The 15,023-nt window shown below is 35.7% G+C and overlaps 1 protein-coding gene across 2 annotated transcripts in view; it reads right to left on the bottom strand.

The window, feature by feature from the left end:
• LUZP2 (leucine zipper protein 2) overlaps positions 1-15,023 on the bottom strand; it is a 446,285-nt gene that overhangs the window by 25,437 nt on the left and 405,825 nt on the right. The gene's annotated exons all lie outside the window — the stretch shown is intronic.

Genomic DNA, 15,023 nt, shown 5'->3' with positions numbered 1-15,023 from the left:
TAGGGAATGTTGCCCCTTGTGTCTTTATAAAAGCAACCAGGGAACGTCTCTGTTATCTACATCCATTGATACCATGGTGCCACAGGTGATATAGAGGATTCTCCTACATATGTTTTACCTGTATCAGGAATGATTCTGGAATAGATTAGAATCCAGTAGTAAATTTAGCCATGGAGAATGAGCAGTGGCAAAATTAAAGGTTCCCAGGGATTCAGTGCACTCACTAGCCACATTCTGTATTTTAATCAAGGTCTGGACAATAAGTATAAGGTTATTTTTTTAAAAAAAATTAAAAACTGTTTTGTAAAAACAAAAACAAAAACTATTTGGTGTGTCTCAGATAACTTAAATATGGCAGTTGTATCACCATCCATGAAAAGGACATTCATAGGCATTCACGGCTTTTATGTTTTATTTAAAAATAAAATTAGAATATCTTACAAAGTCTATTGGAAACTAAATGACTGGAACCCCATGCTCACTTTTCAATTGATTCTAGTGTAACCTCAAATGGGATAACTAACAAAAGTAGGAGGATGAATTAAGGCAAAGCTGTTTCCATCATGGGTACTGAAATTCATGGCATACTCATGACTAATGATGAAATATGAAAAGCACATGTGTCTAACATGAAAATTCACAGCCACTGCTGTCATTAAAATGAATATGTTTACTCTCCATGATAGAATTATTTTATGGATGTGAACAGCCTTAGAGACAGATATGGTTGCTCATGAACACATTGTGATTTGGCTAATGTGGGATCATTCTCTCTCCCAGATTCTTCATTTATTAATTTATTCATTTGTTTGTTCATTCATCTAACATTTACTATTAGTCACAATGTATTACGATGAGCATTAGAGGAACTCTAATAATGAAGATATGCCCCAGCACCCCCTAGGAGTTTGCTGTTCTGAATTAAAACATCAACCATTATGTGACATTTAGTGGCATCATTAGTAAATTTCCAGAAGCATCAGTGATTTTAATTTTTTTTATATAATGGAAATATAGGATCAGCTGATAATCTCTTACCTACCATAAGAAGCTAACACTAACTGAGCACTTGTGAGTGTGCTGTACATGCATTACCATATATCATATAAGAGGTTAGTATCCAAAATATATAAAGACCTCAAACAACTCAGTAGCAAGAAAACCCAACAATTCAATACAAAAAAAAATAATGTTCAGAGATTCTAAACAGACATTCCTCCAAAGAAGACATACTGATGGGCAACAAGCACACGAGAAGATGTTCAGCATAACTATAAGGGAAATGCAGATCAAAACCACGATAAGACATCACCTCACAAGTATTAGAAAGGCTATTAACAAAAAGCCAAGGCATGTTGGAGAGCACATGGGCCAAAGGGAACCCTCATACACTGTTGGTGGGAATATAAAGTGGTGCAGCCATTATGAAAATGGTATGGGAATTCCTCAAAATATTAAGAATAGAATTATCATACGTTGCAGTGATTCCACTTTTGGCTATTAATCCAAAAAAATTTTAAAAACCCACTAATTTGAAAAGATATACACACCCCTATATTTGTTAACAGCATTATTCATTTACAATAGACAAGATATGGAGACTACCTAAGTGACCACTGACAGATGAATTGATAAAGAAAATGTGGTACATGTATAGTGGAATTTTATTTGGCCATAAAAAACAAATAAACTCTTGCCATTTGAAACAACATGGATGGACCTTGAGGACAATATACTAAGTGAAATAAGTCAGACAAAGAAAGACAAATACCACATGATCTCTCTTATATGTGGAGTCTAAAAACAAAGCAGCAAACAAAATAAAAACAAACACGCTTATAGATACAGAGAACAGACTGGTGGTTGCCAGTGGAAGGGGGTGGGATAGGAGAACTGGGTATAGGAAGTTAATTGCAAGGTAACAAATGGTAGCTAGATTTATGGTACTGATCATTTTGTAGTATATACACTACATACGCTATATACAAAGTATCATGTTTACACCTGAAACTAATATGTTATATACTAATTTTACCTCAATTAACTAAAAGCAAACCAAAAAACCTCTGTTGCCAATGACCTAGTTTTGAGACCTAAGATGGGTTACTAGCCTCCATGAGCCTTAGTTTTCTCACTTATAACATCAGAATGCTGTACCACCTCACAATGTTCATCTTTACTTTAACTGAGAAAACTTATGCAAAGCCCTTAGCAGTAAATCAGTCACAGAATGAGTGCTCTATAAACTTTGTGTTGTGGTAACATAAGAAGCAGTGCATATTTACATGTTCATCCATTTTTGTTAGCATATCTCTAAGATTCTAAGTAGTATGTTTTGAGAGAGCGGTTTGGTGCAGTAGACTTGGCATAAGAAACCTGGGTTCATGTTTAAGATCCTTTTTAAGTAAAATGGTTATAGTAATATCTGCTCTACGTATTGTGATGATCTAATAAAACATCTTATGGCAATAGCCATAAAAAACCTTGCAAATTAAACTTCTCACTATCATCATTATTATTGAACAATTGGAAACATAAATTGGAATCCATGCAATAGCCTACAAAAGGGAAAAGTTTGCTCTTAGAGTATAATTGATGTGAATAACTTCCTAGGTTAGGTAGCTGCAAACACTCAGGAAATAGTCTTGCTTTCATAAAGAGGAGACCAAAGAGGGCCATAGATGCCATGGGAAAGCTTAACATCAGCACTCCAGGGGACTCAAAAACACTGTCTATGATCTCGCGAAATCCTGAATATCAATATGTTTCATATAGTAATGAAAAGCAAGGCTACTGCTTCTAATTTTCTTTGAAACATGTAAATCTAATTCACAGTGCACTGAGGGTAGATCAAGATGAAAAATAATTCTCTGCTCTTTCGTCAGTTCTGGCACAAAGAATATACTCACTTTTAGCAAATATAAAGACAGTATGTTTCCTATTGCTTTTGGAAATTCTTTTGTGGGAATTCTTTTGATGAATGCTCAAATTATTTTCTTATTGTCAAACTCCATGTGGAATTGTGTGATAGACACTTCTGCAGACATGGACAACAACAATATCTTTTTATACCAAATAAGTCTGAAAATAATAATATTTAGCTTATTCTTATAACAAGCTTTTGAAGAAAATGGTATAATTATTCCCATGTTACTGGTGACGAGTTGGTCTAAAAAGTTGCATCTGTTACACAGCTGATTAGTGGCAGAGTACAAATTCAAATCCAGGCAATTTGCCTTTAATGTCTTTGTTCTTAAACACTAGATATACTACTTGCTATAAATTCAGCATTTAAGTTTATTAGGCTCATTGCTTTATAATGTTAGCTCTATTTCACAAAAGACTAATCATAGTCTTTGGTTCAACTTCTCAACATCTCACAAATAATTGGCAAAAGCCAGGATTTACAATTGGTCTATTGAATTCCAAATTCTGTGCTCTCACACACATGATTCTTGGCACTGGGTATCTGACATTTAGCCACAGATTGCAACACAGGTTTCCAGGACAGTGATGTTAAAGAGAGAAGCTAGCAAATTCAGGGTGCCCACCTAATAGAGCTTGTTAAGGACCATTGCCTGAAAAGGACCATTGGAAAGAAGCATAAGCCTGCCTCTGAAAAAGCTTGTTTAGCTTCTCTCTACATGCACTATGATGCTATTTAGACAGAACAGATTAGAATGTAACCCTAGTTAGCTTTAGCACACTGGAAATTAGTAAATTCTAGGTGAGTTTAATCCTATAGTAAATTAAATTGACTTGAATACACATAAATTTACTACCCTTCTTTAGAGTTTATTTTTAATGTTTATCATTTTCAGCATAATGGTTACTTTTATTTTGCTATATTTTGTTTGAAGCAGCACTTTGTTTCATTGGCTCTCCTGTTTTCTAACTTCATCTCTCTTAAGGAAGTCCTCCTCTGCCCACCAAGATTGGAAAACATTGCAGGACACTAACAGGAGTGTTACAGAGGGAATTTAGAAATTGGAGCTAGCGTGCATGTGAGAGGAGGCGGATAAGGTTTTCCAAGGCATTTGGGACAAAAGGCGTCTCCAGAGTCAGTAAGGACCTAATTTTCACTGGTAAACTGCAGGCCATGGGGTATATCACCGTTTTTGAACTCCCCTCCATAAATCAAAATTTATCCATACCTTCATTCATCGTCACCAACTTATCTCCCCACTCAGAAGTTGGTATGTCCCTACTCCTCTCCATGTCCAACTCTTCACCTTGTGATCATATTTATATTCCTTGATGCTTCTTCTGGAATTTTAAATCCTTATTACATATCTCTAACTTTTGTCTTCATTACCTTTTTTCATTCTTCCCTTTCTCTCTTACTAAAAAAGTACACAATCCCCTGTCATCCTACGAAGGAGCCCCGCATCCATTTGTCCACTCTCCTCTTCTTCTCAGCTAAGTGCCCTAACAAAATCATCTAGTCTTCCCACCTTCACTTCTTCACAAATTCCTTCAAATTTCATGTCTTTCGCATTTCTCAAATCCACCCCCACCTCCTTTCCCACTGCTACTGTCTCATGGCTCTTACCAAGAATATTATTCTCCCAATAAATTTGTTTGCTTCTATTAGCCTGTCCTCCTAATCTTTTTCTCTGTTGCTACTGGAATTATCTTCTTAAAATTGTAACCTTATCAGATTTCCCTTGTTAAAAATCTTCTAGTAGATTCCCAGTTACTGAAAGATATATAATTAAATGAATGAATAATTTCCAGAGAGGAAAAAAGTATTGTCAACAAAATGATCATAGCAAGTTGATTAAATTCCATATAGATGTCCTTTTCTTCTGCGAGAGTTATAAGGAAATATCTCTTATAGATAGTTTTTTCTTTTTTTTTTTTTAGGATTAAGATTTTAGTGCATCTAAAGAGACAAAAGAAAGGTTAGATGAGAATATCTAGTGTTAAAGAAAAAATGTCCCTTGGATTGATAATCAGTGGAGGGGATACTGGGATCTGTCTTACTTATGAACAGCCAACTGGTGATGAGTTGTTGGGTTGAAGGCACCACGAAAGTCATTACTATTTGATGAGCATTCAAGAAATTGTAATGAAAATATAGGAAAAGAAAATGGAACAAGTCATCCGTTGGTTCTTCTACCATTTCTGCCGCGGAACCCAGCCACTCAGGCAGCCAGAGGAGTGGCAGTGGTCCAGCCACCCAGCACATGAAGTCCCCCAGTGCATCCAGCAGGAGCCCTCTTCACCAGGATGCCCAAGAGGAAGGTCTGGTCTGTCAAAGGGAGTGGTGATCAAGCATCGCAAGAGGTGAGTGTTGATGGTGTCATTTAACCTTCTAATGCAAACGTGTAGATGCAGCCAAAAAAGGTGGCTGGAACGGATGAATCTTTACCAAAATAAAGTGCAAAAAAAAGGTAAAGAGGCTCAAGTGGCTAATCACGATAATAAAGAATATTTAGCTGCAGAAAATGGAGAAACTAAATAGGAGAGTCCATCTCCTCTGATGAAGCAGGGAGAAAGACGCCAAGTCTGATTAATAGCATGTATACCATATCATGTCAGTGGTTCCTGTCTCCCTTCTTGTACAATCCAAGAGAATATTTTTATCAATTATTTTTTAAATGCAAGTTTTTTAGTAGCTCTAGAAACATTTTTAAGAAGGAGGGAATCTCACCTTATCACATTTTTTTAAAGTGTAAATGCTTTGTTTTTAAGAGGTGAAATTATTTGCTGGTGGTGTTGTTGTTGTTGGTGGTGATGTTTTTATTTGTTTGTTTTGGTACAACCAGAAAAGAGCAGCATATTGAATATGGGAGGTTTTGATTGTCTTGAGTATTAGTTTAACATCCATAGGTGGGGCAGTAGTTTTTATATCCTATAATACTCAGTACACTAAATGACAATTTGGAGTCACAGTTGTGCATTGAATATGTTTTGAACATTTTAAATTACTTCTATTCTCATGTTTTTTAGTATAGTTGTTTCCTAAAGAAAACTGCTCTTTGATCTTGGCTCTTCCTGTCAGACTTACATGTACTCTGTAACATCTCTGGTAGTGGTAGTCCAGTTTCCCTAGTAACTTTGTTAATGTGCTATGAAAGATTGAAAATTTGAGTCTGTAGTGTATATTATATTAAACTGTAAATTAGTGAGAGTTACGATGTAACAGTGTATCAACATTTGAAGATATTGGTACTTGCTATACTCTTAAGAAAAATTTGCATATAAATTTCAGGCCAGAAAGTCACTGGAATAACTGTTTAAAAAAGGATTACAACTACATGCCTTTTAAAATTTTGTTACAAACATTAAGAAATGTGTATAACCGTTAAAATCTCAATTATAAAAGAAAAAAGAAGAAAATGGAAACTGGTGGTCATTCTTAACATAAAAGATATTCAGTAGTGTTTTCTCTGAATATCAATGTCTTCCTAGACTTATGTAAATTAACATTTCTACCAAAAATGTTTTATTCTTATGTTATTTTAATTTCAGAAGGATTAAATGAATTATATCATTTGCTAACATATGTCTTTAAAAGAAGTTCAGAGAGGTATCCAACTAATCAATTTCTATAAGTAATATTCTTATTATACATGTACCAAGGATGAAGAATAAATGAAAATCTGGTTTCAGACCATTCCAGGGTACAAATATGCACACCAATAATAGAAAGAAAGCATCAAAGGGCCCTTGTTGCTTCAATTTTTATATTTACTAGATTAAATATATATCATAATTTACAACGTTAGCTGAAAATATTTATATGCATATATAATATGTATGTTTATATAGTAACAAGTGAAATATTATATAATTTTAACTTAGACTTAACTTCCTTGCCACATATATGCCACATCTGCTGGGAAGTAATTAAGCAAGCAATTATGACCTCCTTGGACCAAAAATGAAACCCAAACAAAATTTCTTAGATGTAATGTTATATTTTATACAAATGTTTTAGACTCGTGTTTTCATCTTTATTCTCACAATAATCCTGGACATACAAAGATATAAAACATATATTTTTAGCATGGAAAGAACACAAACTGGTTGGTGTTACAGATAACTAAATGGTTAGCTAAGGACAGAGAGCTGATAGAGAAACAGATCTGTCTAAAATTGAAAACCTTTAGGCTCGTTGGGAAATCTCTTCTAGAAGCAGGAAAGTGGAGGAAAAGGGCAGCCTTACTTCTTCGATTCCTTTCCTACTCCTAGAGTAAGGATTTTAATAGTTTCCAACTTTGGCTGTAAATATAAATAATCTGGGAGCTTTAAATAATCCCCCAAACTAGCCTGTACTTCTGCTGAATTATATTAAAATGTAAGTATTGACATCAGATATAAATGATGCTTCCAATGATTAAAAAAAAATGCAGCCTAGGTTGAGACCCTTTGGTCTATGATGATTTCAGGGGCACTGTTTTGAGAGTCCTTAGAAATTACTTTGCAACAGATTTTTGGCAGAAAAAGTGAAATACAAATCCCCCTTGCTCTAAACCTCCGGGAACCAAGCAGAATGCAATTTTCACTTGGATGCCTTCAAGCTCCTGAATAGGGCCACTGTTGCCTGCTGCCCTAAAATGACTTTGGCATTTCTACCAAACTGGAAAAAAAAAAAAAAATAAGCAAATCATCCTTGTCCAATTAAGTTGATGCCATGGTTGTGACCTTTACCAATGTCAACTGCAGCTAAATCCAAGGCAGTGAGTTGCATGGAAAGAAAAACAAAGAAGATGGTGACTGCCTGGGGTGGGAATGAAATAATGAGCTTTCCTAACACAATTTCATCATTTTTAAAATCTACACTACTTTTCTGAATTGCTTCTCATTTCTGCTCTCTTTCAATTCTCTCCTTTCTTTACAGCATTTACAATTGTGATCACTGACATTAAATGTATTGTGAGGATGCATCCACACTTTTATGCTAAAAAAGCTGTAGTTGTACTTATTTGAATAAATGTGTTCTTACATCTGCACAATAGTTTTTGTTTTAATTAATATCCTACCAGAAACCTTCTTTAAATCTTCTCAAAGTGTTATCCTCATCTCCAGTACTTATGAATTCATATACTTATTGACTGTTTCTCAGTGTCAGAAACTACTACATATGCTAAATGCTGTATGTTATTTTTCTTATTTAATCTTCCCAACAGTTCTGTAAGGTTGGTGCTGTTATTGTCTTCATTTTATACATATGGAAGCTTAGTCTCAGAGAAGTTGAGTTGATCAAGATTTCAAAATTAGAAAGTTGTAGAAAAAATATGTTTACTTAGTCTGACTAGTGAATCTTATCTCTCTAAATTTTTTTCCCTTGTATTTATGTTCATTATACACGCTTTCTTAGATGTAAATGAAAAGCACAGCCTAATTACATAGGCAGAAGTCCCTCTGGGCCCTCAAGAGTCTTGGCTGGAACACTTGGGACAGAAACACAAGCCTTTTCTATTTTTATAGTTCCCTGCCCTGATGTGGTGATTGGTGAGTTTCAGCCCAGGAAGCAGATGACCCCGTGGTGGTCATCTCAGCCATCTCCCTAAGCCATAAGACCTGTGGGAGCCTGGTGCAGGCAGCAGCCACATCCCCTCTCCTGAGGCCCCTGTCCCAGTAGAGGGACCAAGGCAGGGAGGAGCAGAGACCCAGCCAGATGAGCTTAGGTTCCTCTGCATCCTGTCCTGCAGAGATACCAGCCCTGAGGGGGAAGAGGAGAGAGGAAGGGAGGAGCCTGGCAACTGGCTTTGTCCAGCATTTTTCTCATCTTGTTTAATCCTCCCAGTAAATATCATCTCACTGGTGTATGGAGTGAATCCTAGCTCTTAAACCCTCTATCGTGCAGCTGTAAACACCAACAACATTGCTGTATTAATAATTCACAGTTTTCACCTAAAAGGGTAGACCTCTCAGTAATACATTTCCTGTTCTTCCTCTTACATTTATATAATTTCTAAGTTATATAAAGTCACATTTAATATTTTATAATAAAGTGAATATAATTAAGTAAAACAGTACAATGGATATATAAAAATTATTAGTTTTCCAGAATGTGCCATAAATTGAACAAGATTTTTAATAATTAGTTTCCCTTTTCTGGACATTTAGCTCTACTACACAAACAGTACAAGTCAAAGATAAATTAATATGTTGATCAATATGTATTATTTGTATATCAATATGTATTATTTGTATATTATCAATGATGCCCAGTAGGCCCATCTTAAAGGCTTAACACACACACACACACACACACACACACACACACACACACACACACACACACAGGAGCATGTCATTCACTAACTCTGGGAGTTAGGAGGACCTTGATTTGTAGTGTTTGCCAATTTCTATAGTAATAAACAGTACCAACTTCAATCTACCAAGGTGATATCAATGAACATGAAGGTAGACAGAGATACCAGTAGAATACCATTATACGGTATTTCCACTACATGGATCCCAAAGACATAATATCTTCAAGACATAGAATCTTCAGAGATAATAGCATGATATAGTATATTTGATATTTACATTTGCTTTTAGTATGATTTCCTTAATTTTAAGTGTATATAATTAATATTTAATAGTAACTTTAAGAGCTGACTAGTACAAATTCTGAAAATGTAACAGCTAGCTTTTATAAGTGTGTATGAGCCATCTCCAGCAGACCACTGGAGTATTCACCATTCTAAATATATACAATGACATGCATATTCTGCTTTTTTGTACTGGTAAAACAAGCAGGGAAAAGTCATGGTTCTCAGCTCAAATATACAATAAAGAGTAACTCAAAAAAAGATAAGGGGAAGGGGTACACTTTTACCATAAGCATTTCATCTATTATACTATACATAAAACCATTTAAATTATTCCTCTTGTCTGGTGTCCTTTGTGATCCTCATATCTTTTTATTCTACATTGTCTCATCAGGAAATTTAATTTCCAACATTTAGTTGCTGTCTATGGTGATGATGCCAAATCCTTTACCTCCACTCAGATATTGTCCCTCAGTTCCAGATTTAAATGTATAAACACCTATTGGATATGGACACTTGATTGTGTGAAAGGTGTCTAATACTTAGCGTGTTGTAAAACAAACCACTTTGGGTTCTGCCTAAAAAAGCTCCTCTTGTCTTTTGTATTCACGGCGAACGAATGTAAACACTGAGCGTTATTCCTGATTTTCTCTCTTCTTCATGCATCTCACTTCATCACTAGGTCACTGCAGTTCTATGCCTCAGTTACATTTGGAATCCCATTTCCACTTCTGCACCATAGATCAGATCACTGTCATCTGCCTGGATCAGTGAAATTGTCAGTGGTTTGCTTGTTTCTACTCCAGTTAGAGTCATTTTATACAAAATAATTAAATCAGATCTCCTAGCTCATATCTTTGCTCTTTACCTCTCCGTTGGAACAGTATTTTATACATAATAAAATATATCTTATAACAAAGACATCATCTCATGTGCATTTGGATCCAGGTATCTCCTTAGTCTTTATCTTTAATCAAAGCTATTTGGAATATGGAAATCCGAATACAAACTATGTGACAGACAAGGGATTAGTCTTCAACATTTACAAACAGCTTTTGCAGCTTAATATCACCAAAACAAACAACCCAGTCAAAAAAAAAAAGACCTAAATAGACATTTCTCCAAAGAAGACATACAGATGGCCAAGAGGCACATGAAAAGATGTTCAACATTGCTAATTATTAGAGAAATGCAAATGAAAACTATTGATACAATGAGATATCACCTTACACCAGTCAGAATGGCTGTCGTCAAAAAATCCACACTGGAGAGGGTGTGGAGAGAAGGGAACCCTCCTACACTGTTGGTGGGAATGTAAATTGGTGCAGCCACCATGGAGAACAGTATGGAGGGTCCTTAAGAAACTAAAAATAGCACTACCATAAGATCCTACAATCCCACTCCTGGGCATATACCTGGAGAAAAACATGGTCTGAAACGATACACGCACCCCAATGTTCATTGCAGTGCTGTTACAATAGCAAAGACATGGAAGAAACCTAAATGTCCATCAATAGAAGAATGGATAAAGAAGATGTGGTACATATATATAATAGAATATTACTTAGCCATTAAAAAGAATGAAATAATGCCATTTGCAGCAACATGGATGGACCTAGAAATTGTCATACTGAGTGAAGTAAGTCAGACAGTGAAAGAGAAATAGCATATGATATCGCTAATATGCAGGATCTTTAAAAAAATGATACAAATGAACTTATTTACAAAATAGAAACAGACTTAGAGAATGAACTTATGGTTACCAGGGGGGGAAGCACGGTGGGGGAGGGATAGTTATGGAGTTTGGGATTGAGATGTACACACTGCTATGTTTAAAAATAACCAACAAGGACCTACTGTATAGCACAGGGAACTCTGCTCAATATTAACATTGTTAATCAACCGTACACCATATAAAAATGAAAATTAAAATAAAAAGTTAAAAAAAAAACAAATACAAAAAAATGTCCTGATCTACTACATACCCTTTGCATATTTTCCTTGTTTTCTCTTTACAGAAAATTAGGCTACAATTTCCAAGAGGTCAGGGTTGTGTCCTTTCAAGTTTGTGTCTCCAGTGATGAGCATAGTCCTTACATACAGATGGAAAACAATTTAGCTGAATACTTGGCACTTAATGAGCAATCAATGATATTTATTTTCTAACTTCTAAGGAAAATGTCCAATGAGAAGAGGGACACTGATGTGGATTGAATGTGTCCTCCAAAATCTTATGTTGAAGCCCTGACCTCCAGTGTAATGGTATTGGGAGATGGGGCCTTCTGGAGGTAATTAGATTAAGTCATGAAGGTAGGGCCCTCATGATGGGATTAGTTCCCTTATAAAGAAGAGAGAGATAGAGATCCATCTTTCTTTCTGTGCAAACACTCCTAGAGAAGACCATATGAGCACACAGCTAGAAGGCAGCTGTTTACAATCCAGGAAGAGGGCCCTCATAAAGAAATGAACAAGGCAGCACCCTAATCTTGGGCTTCACATCCTCCAAAACTGTGAGAAATGAATGTATGTTGTTGAAGTCACCTAGTCCATCACATTTTGTTATAGCAACCTGAGATGACTAAAACAGAAATGCAGCAAGTGACATTTCAAATGAATTCTCTGGCAATGTTGCTTTGGATACTCAATAACGTAGAGCAAATCCATGAGCTAAGCACAGCCATCTCCCTTAAGGGGAGAGAAGTATGCAGCCATCACTGTATTCAAGGTATGACCAAGAGCCATGCAGAATAAACACTGTACTCTTAGAACACTGAGAATAGAAAAAATAATTCTAACTAGGAGGGCAAGAAAAAATTCACTTGAATCATAGAGTAGGCATGTCAGCAATGGAGAATGCAGTGAAGGAAAGGAGGCTGAAAAACCTGATTGAGTTTCCTCAGCAGAAACTTAAGCTGTAGGACTAAAAGATTATGTAGCAGACAAGCTCCAGAATTTTAAAAAAATTACCAACATGTACATTATTTTTTAAGTTTTCATCAATAAATTCTCATAATATTGAACTGCCTACCTAATGAAATTTGTGACTTTTAAAATCCACAGTGAATATAATTTATATGTATACATGTGTATGTACATATGTATTCATATACACACACACGCATGATGCAATAAAAAAATCTGTCTGCATTATCCAATCTTCTGGAAGAGAAAATAAAAATAAAATGACATTTTGGGGGCTATATTTCTTTTTTCCAAATGTAGGTTGAAAATTGCTTACTTGGATGTGTTTCACAGATTTCAGGAAAAACCATTCAAATACCCCTCTCCTTTCAAAGAAGAGGTGAAGATTTTAAAGAAATGTAGATGAGAATAGCCATATATCATGGAAAATAAGAAAAACTATGATTTGTAATGCTCATGTCACAATGCTTTGAAATAGGCATTGAGGAAACTGAGTCACAGAGAGGTTAAGTGATGTACTCACACACACTCCCAGTCAGCTCCCTGTTAGGTACATAATATCACTGTGGCTATAATTAGCCAACTCTGAAGACTTAGCAGTTAAATGTCCTCATTTAAAAGTTATGTTTTTGGTATTCAGAGAAAAATTGTTTCATGACTGAAAAGTTTGCTTCTTTTACATACACCCTTATCACATTTTATTATTCAGGATTTTTCAAATATTATCTGTGAGGTGCCTGCATAGAGATTCAAAACCCAAGTATACATAAAATATAATTTCCACCACTATTGAAAAGATAAAGACTATGAGCAAAACATAAATGCCAGAGAAGCTTTTAATGCTAATCTATAAAATGAAATGCTCTACAGTACATCAACTTAGATTTATTGAACTTTATCTTAAACATTTTGGATTTCTGTTATTATTTTTTGAAAAATGAGCAATCTCTAAGACACGTGCATCTAAATGCTTCCTATGTTTTCCTGTGATAAGCCAAGAGAAATAATAAATATTTATTATTTATCTCAATGACAGGACATATGTTTATTAATAGTAAATCAGTTAAAGTAACAATCAGTAATTTCCTCTACACATTCAGGGTCATAAAGAGCCCAGTTTTACTAATGGGCTTAAATAAATGTATTTTGAGTTGGAGACAAGTGTAATGTGCCCATAAATTGACGAAGCTGCTTTTCCCAAAGTCACTGGACTTAATAAGGGTGAATCTTTGCTCCTCCCTTAGACTAACATGAAGTGGAGGCAGTATGTGGCTTCCTGGCAGGTGGGGGAGATTGTGTGGGTAGCTGTGCATTCAACCAATGACCCGTTTCAATAAATTTACCCAGGATTTTTCCTAAACATAAATAACATACATTATTAATGCAACTTTCTTCCCTGAGTTTGGTTGAATTAAAAAAATACTGTAGACCTAGAGTTTTCAAAAGAGGTTCAGAAAGATATAAAGGAGAAAAATATTGGCCTAAAATTTTTTGAGATACTTCAGGACGTAATAAAAACCAAGAGAATAATATGAAATGGAAATACATATTTTAAAATGATTTTGACAGAAAAACGAGGTTATACAGATTAATGTGTCATCGAGAAATCGACCAGTTACAGACAAAAACAGAACATTAGAAAATTTATTTTGTTTTACTTAACTTTGACTCTTCATCCTGCAAATAGTATTTCCCTAATCTACAATTTGTCCATATCCCCTTTCATCCAAATATAAGGAATCACAGAAACAAGCAGTAAGAAAGCCCCAGATGTAATGCATCAGTAGGTACTTGTAACAGTGGTTCTCAGGGTTTTTTGCCCACCCTCCCCCAGTCCACTAGAGATTTGCTTTAGAAGTTGGACTGGTATCTATAACAGTTATTTTAATAGCAAATGATCCTGGGGCATGTAATAAGAGAACCATCACTTTCAAGTATACTGCCTGAAACTAAACTCCTTTCTGCAATAACTATTTCAGTTTACCAAGATTTATTTAAATGTAGAGCCTGCAGATTGAAGGTTCTGATGATTGAAACAAAAGCAGAACTGAATGCTTCCCTGGTGGCGCAGTGCTTGAGAGTCTGCCTGCCGATGCAGGGGACACGGGTTCGTGCCCCGGTCCAGGAAGATCCCACACGCAGCGGAGCGGCTGGGCCCGTGAGCCATGGCCGCTGAGCCTGCGCGTCCGGAGCCTGTGCTCCGCAACACGAGAGGCCACAGCAGTGAGAGGCCTGCATACCGCAAACAAACAAACAAACAAACAAACAAAAGCAGAACTGAAAGGCCGCCTTTGTCCTGTCTAAAGTAGGGTGGTGGTAGGGATTTGCAAGGAAGATTTGCTTAAGTCAGTTGATCTCAAAATACCCTAAGGAGCTCTTAAAAACTAATGATGACTGGAACCAAACCAGAAAGAAGTTGTTTTAACAGGGCCAGGGTGAGTCCCAAGTATCAGGATTTTTTAAAAAGACGTATCCCAAGGGATTCTAATGTACAGGCAATGTTGAGAACTACAGACTTAATTTCTGAAAAACATATCCACTTTTGTAAAGATGGTGGTTATACCTTAGGAGAAAGTATTTTCCATATTA

The sequence above is a fragment of the Phocoena phocoena genome, chromosome 8 (assembly GCF_963924675.1).
Source record: "Phocoena phocoena chromosome 8, mPhoPho1.1, whole genome shotgun sequence".
Classification (NCBI taxonomy): Eukaryota; Metazoa; Chordata; class Mammalia; order Artiodactyla; family Phocoenidae; genus Phocoena; species Phocoena phocoena.
Note: the sequence above shows the minus strand (reverse complement) of the source record. Positions and strands in the feature narration are given on the sequence as shown.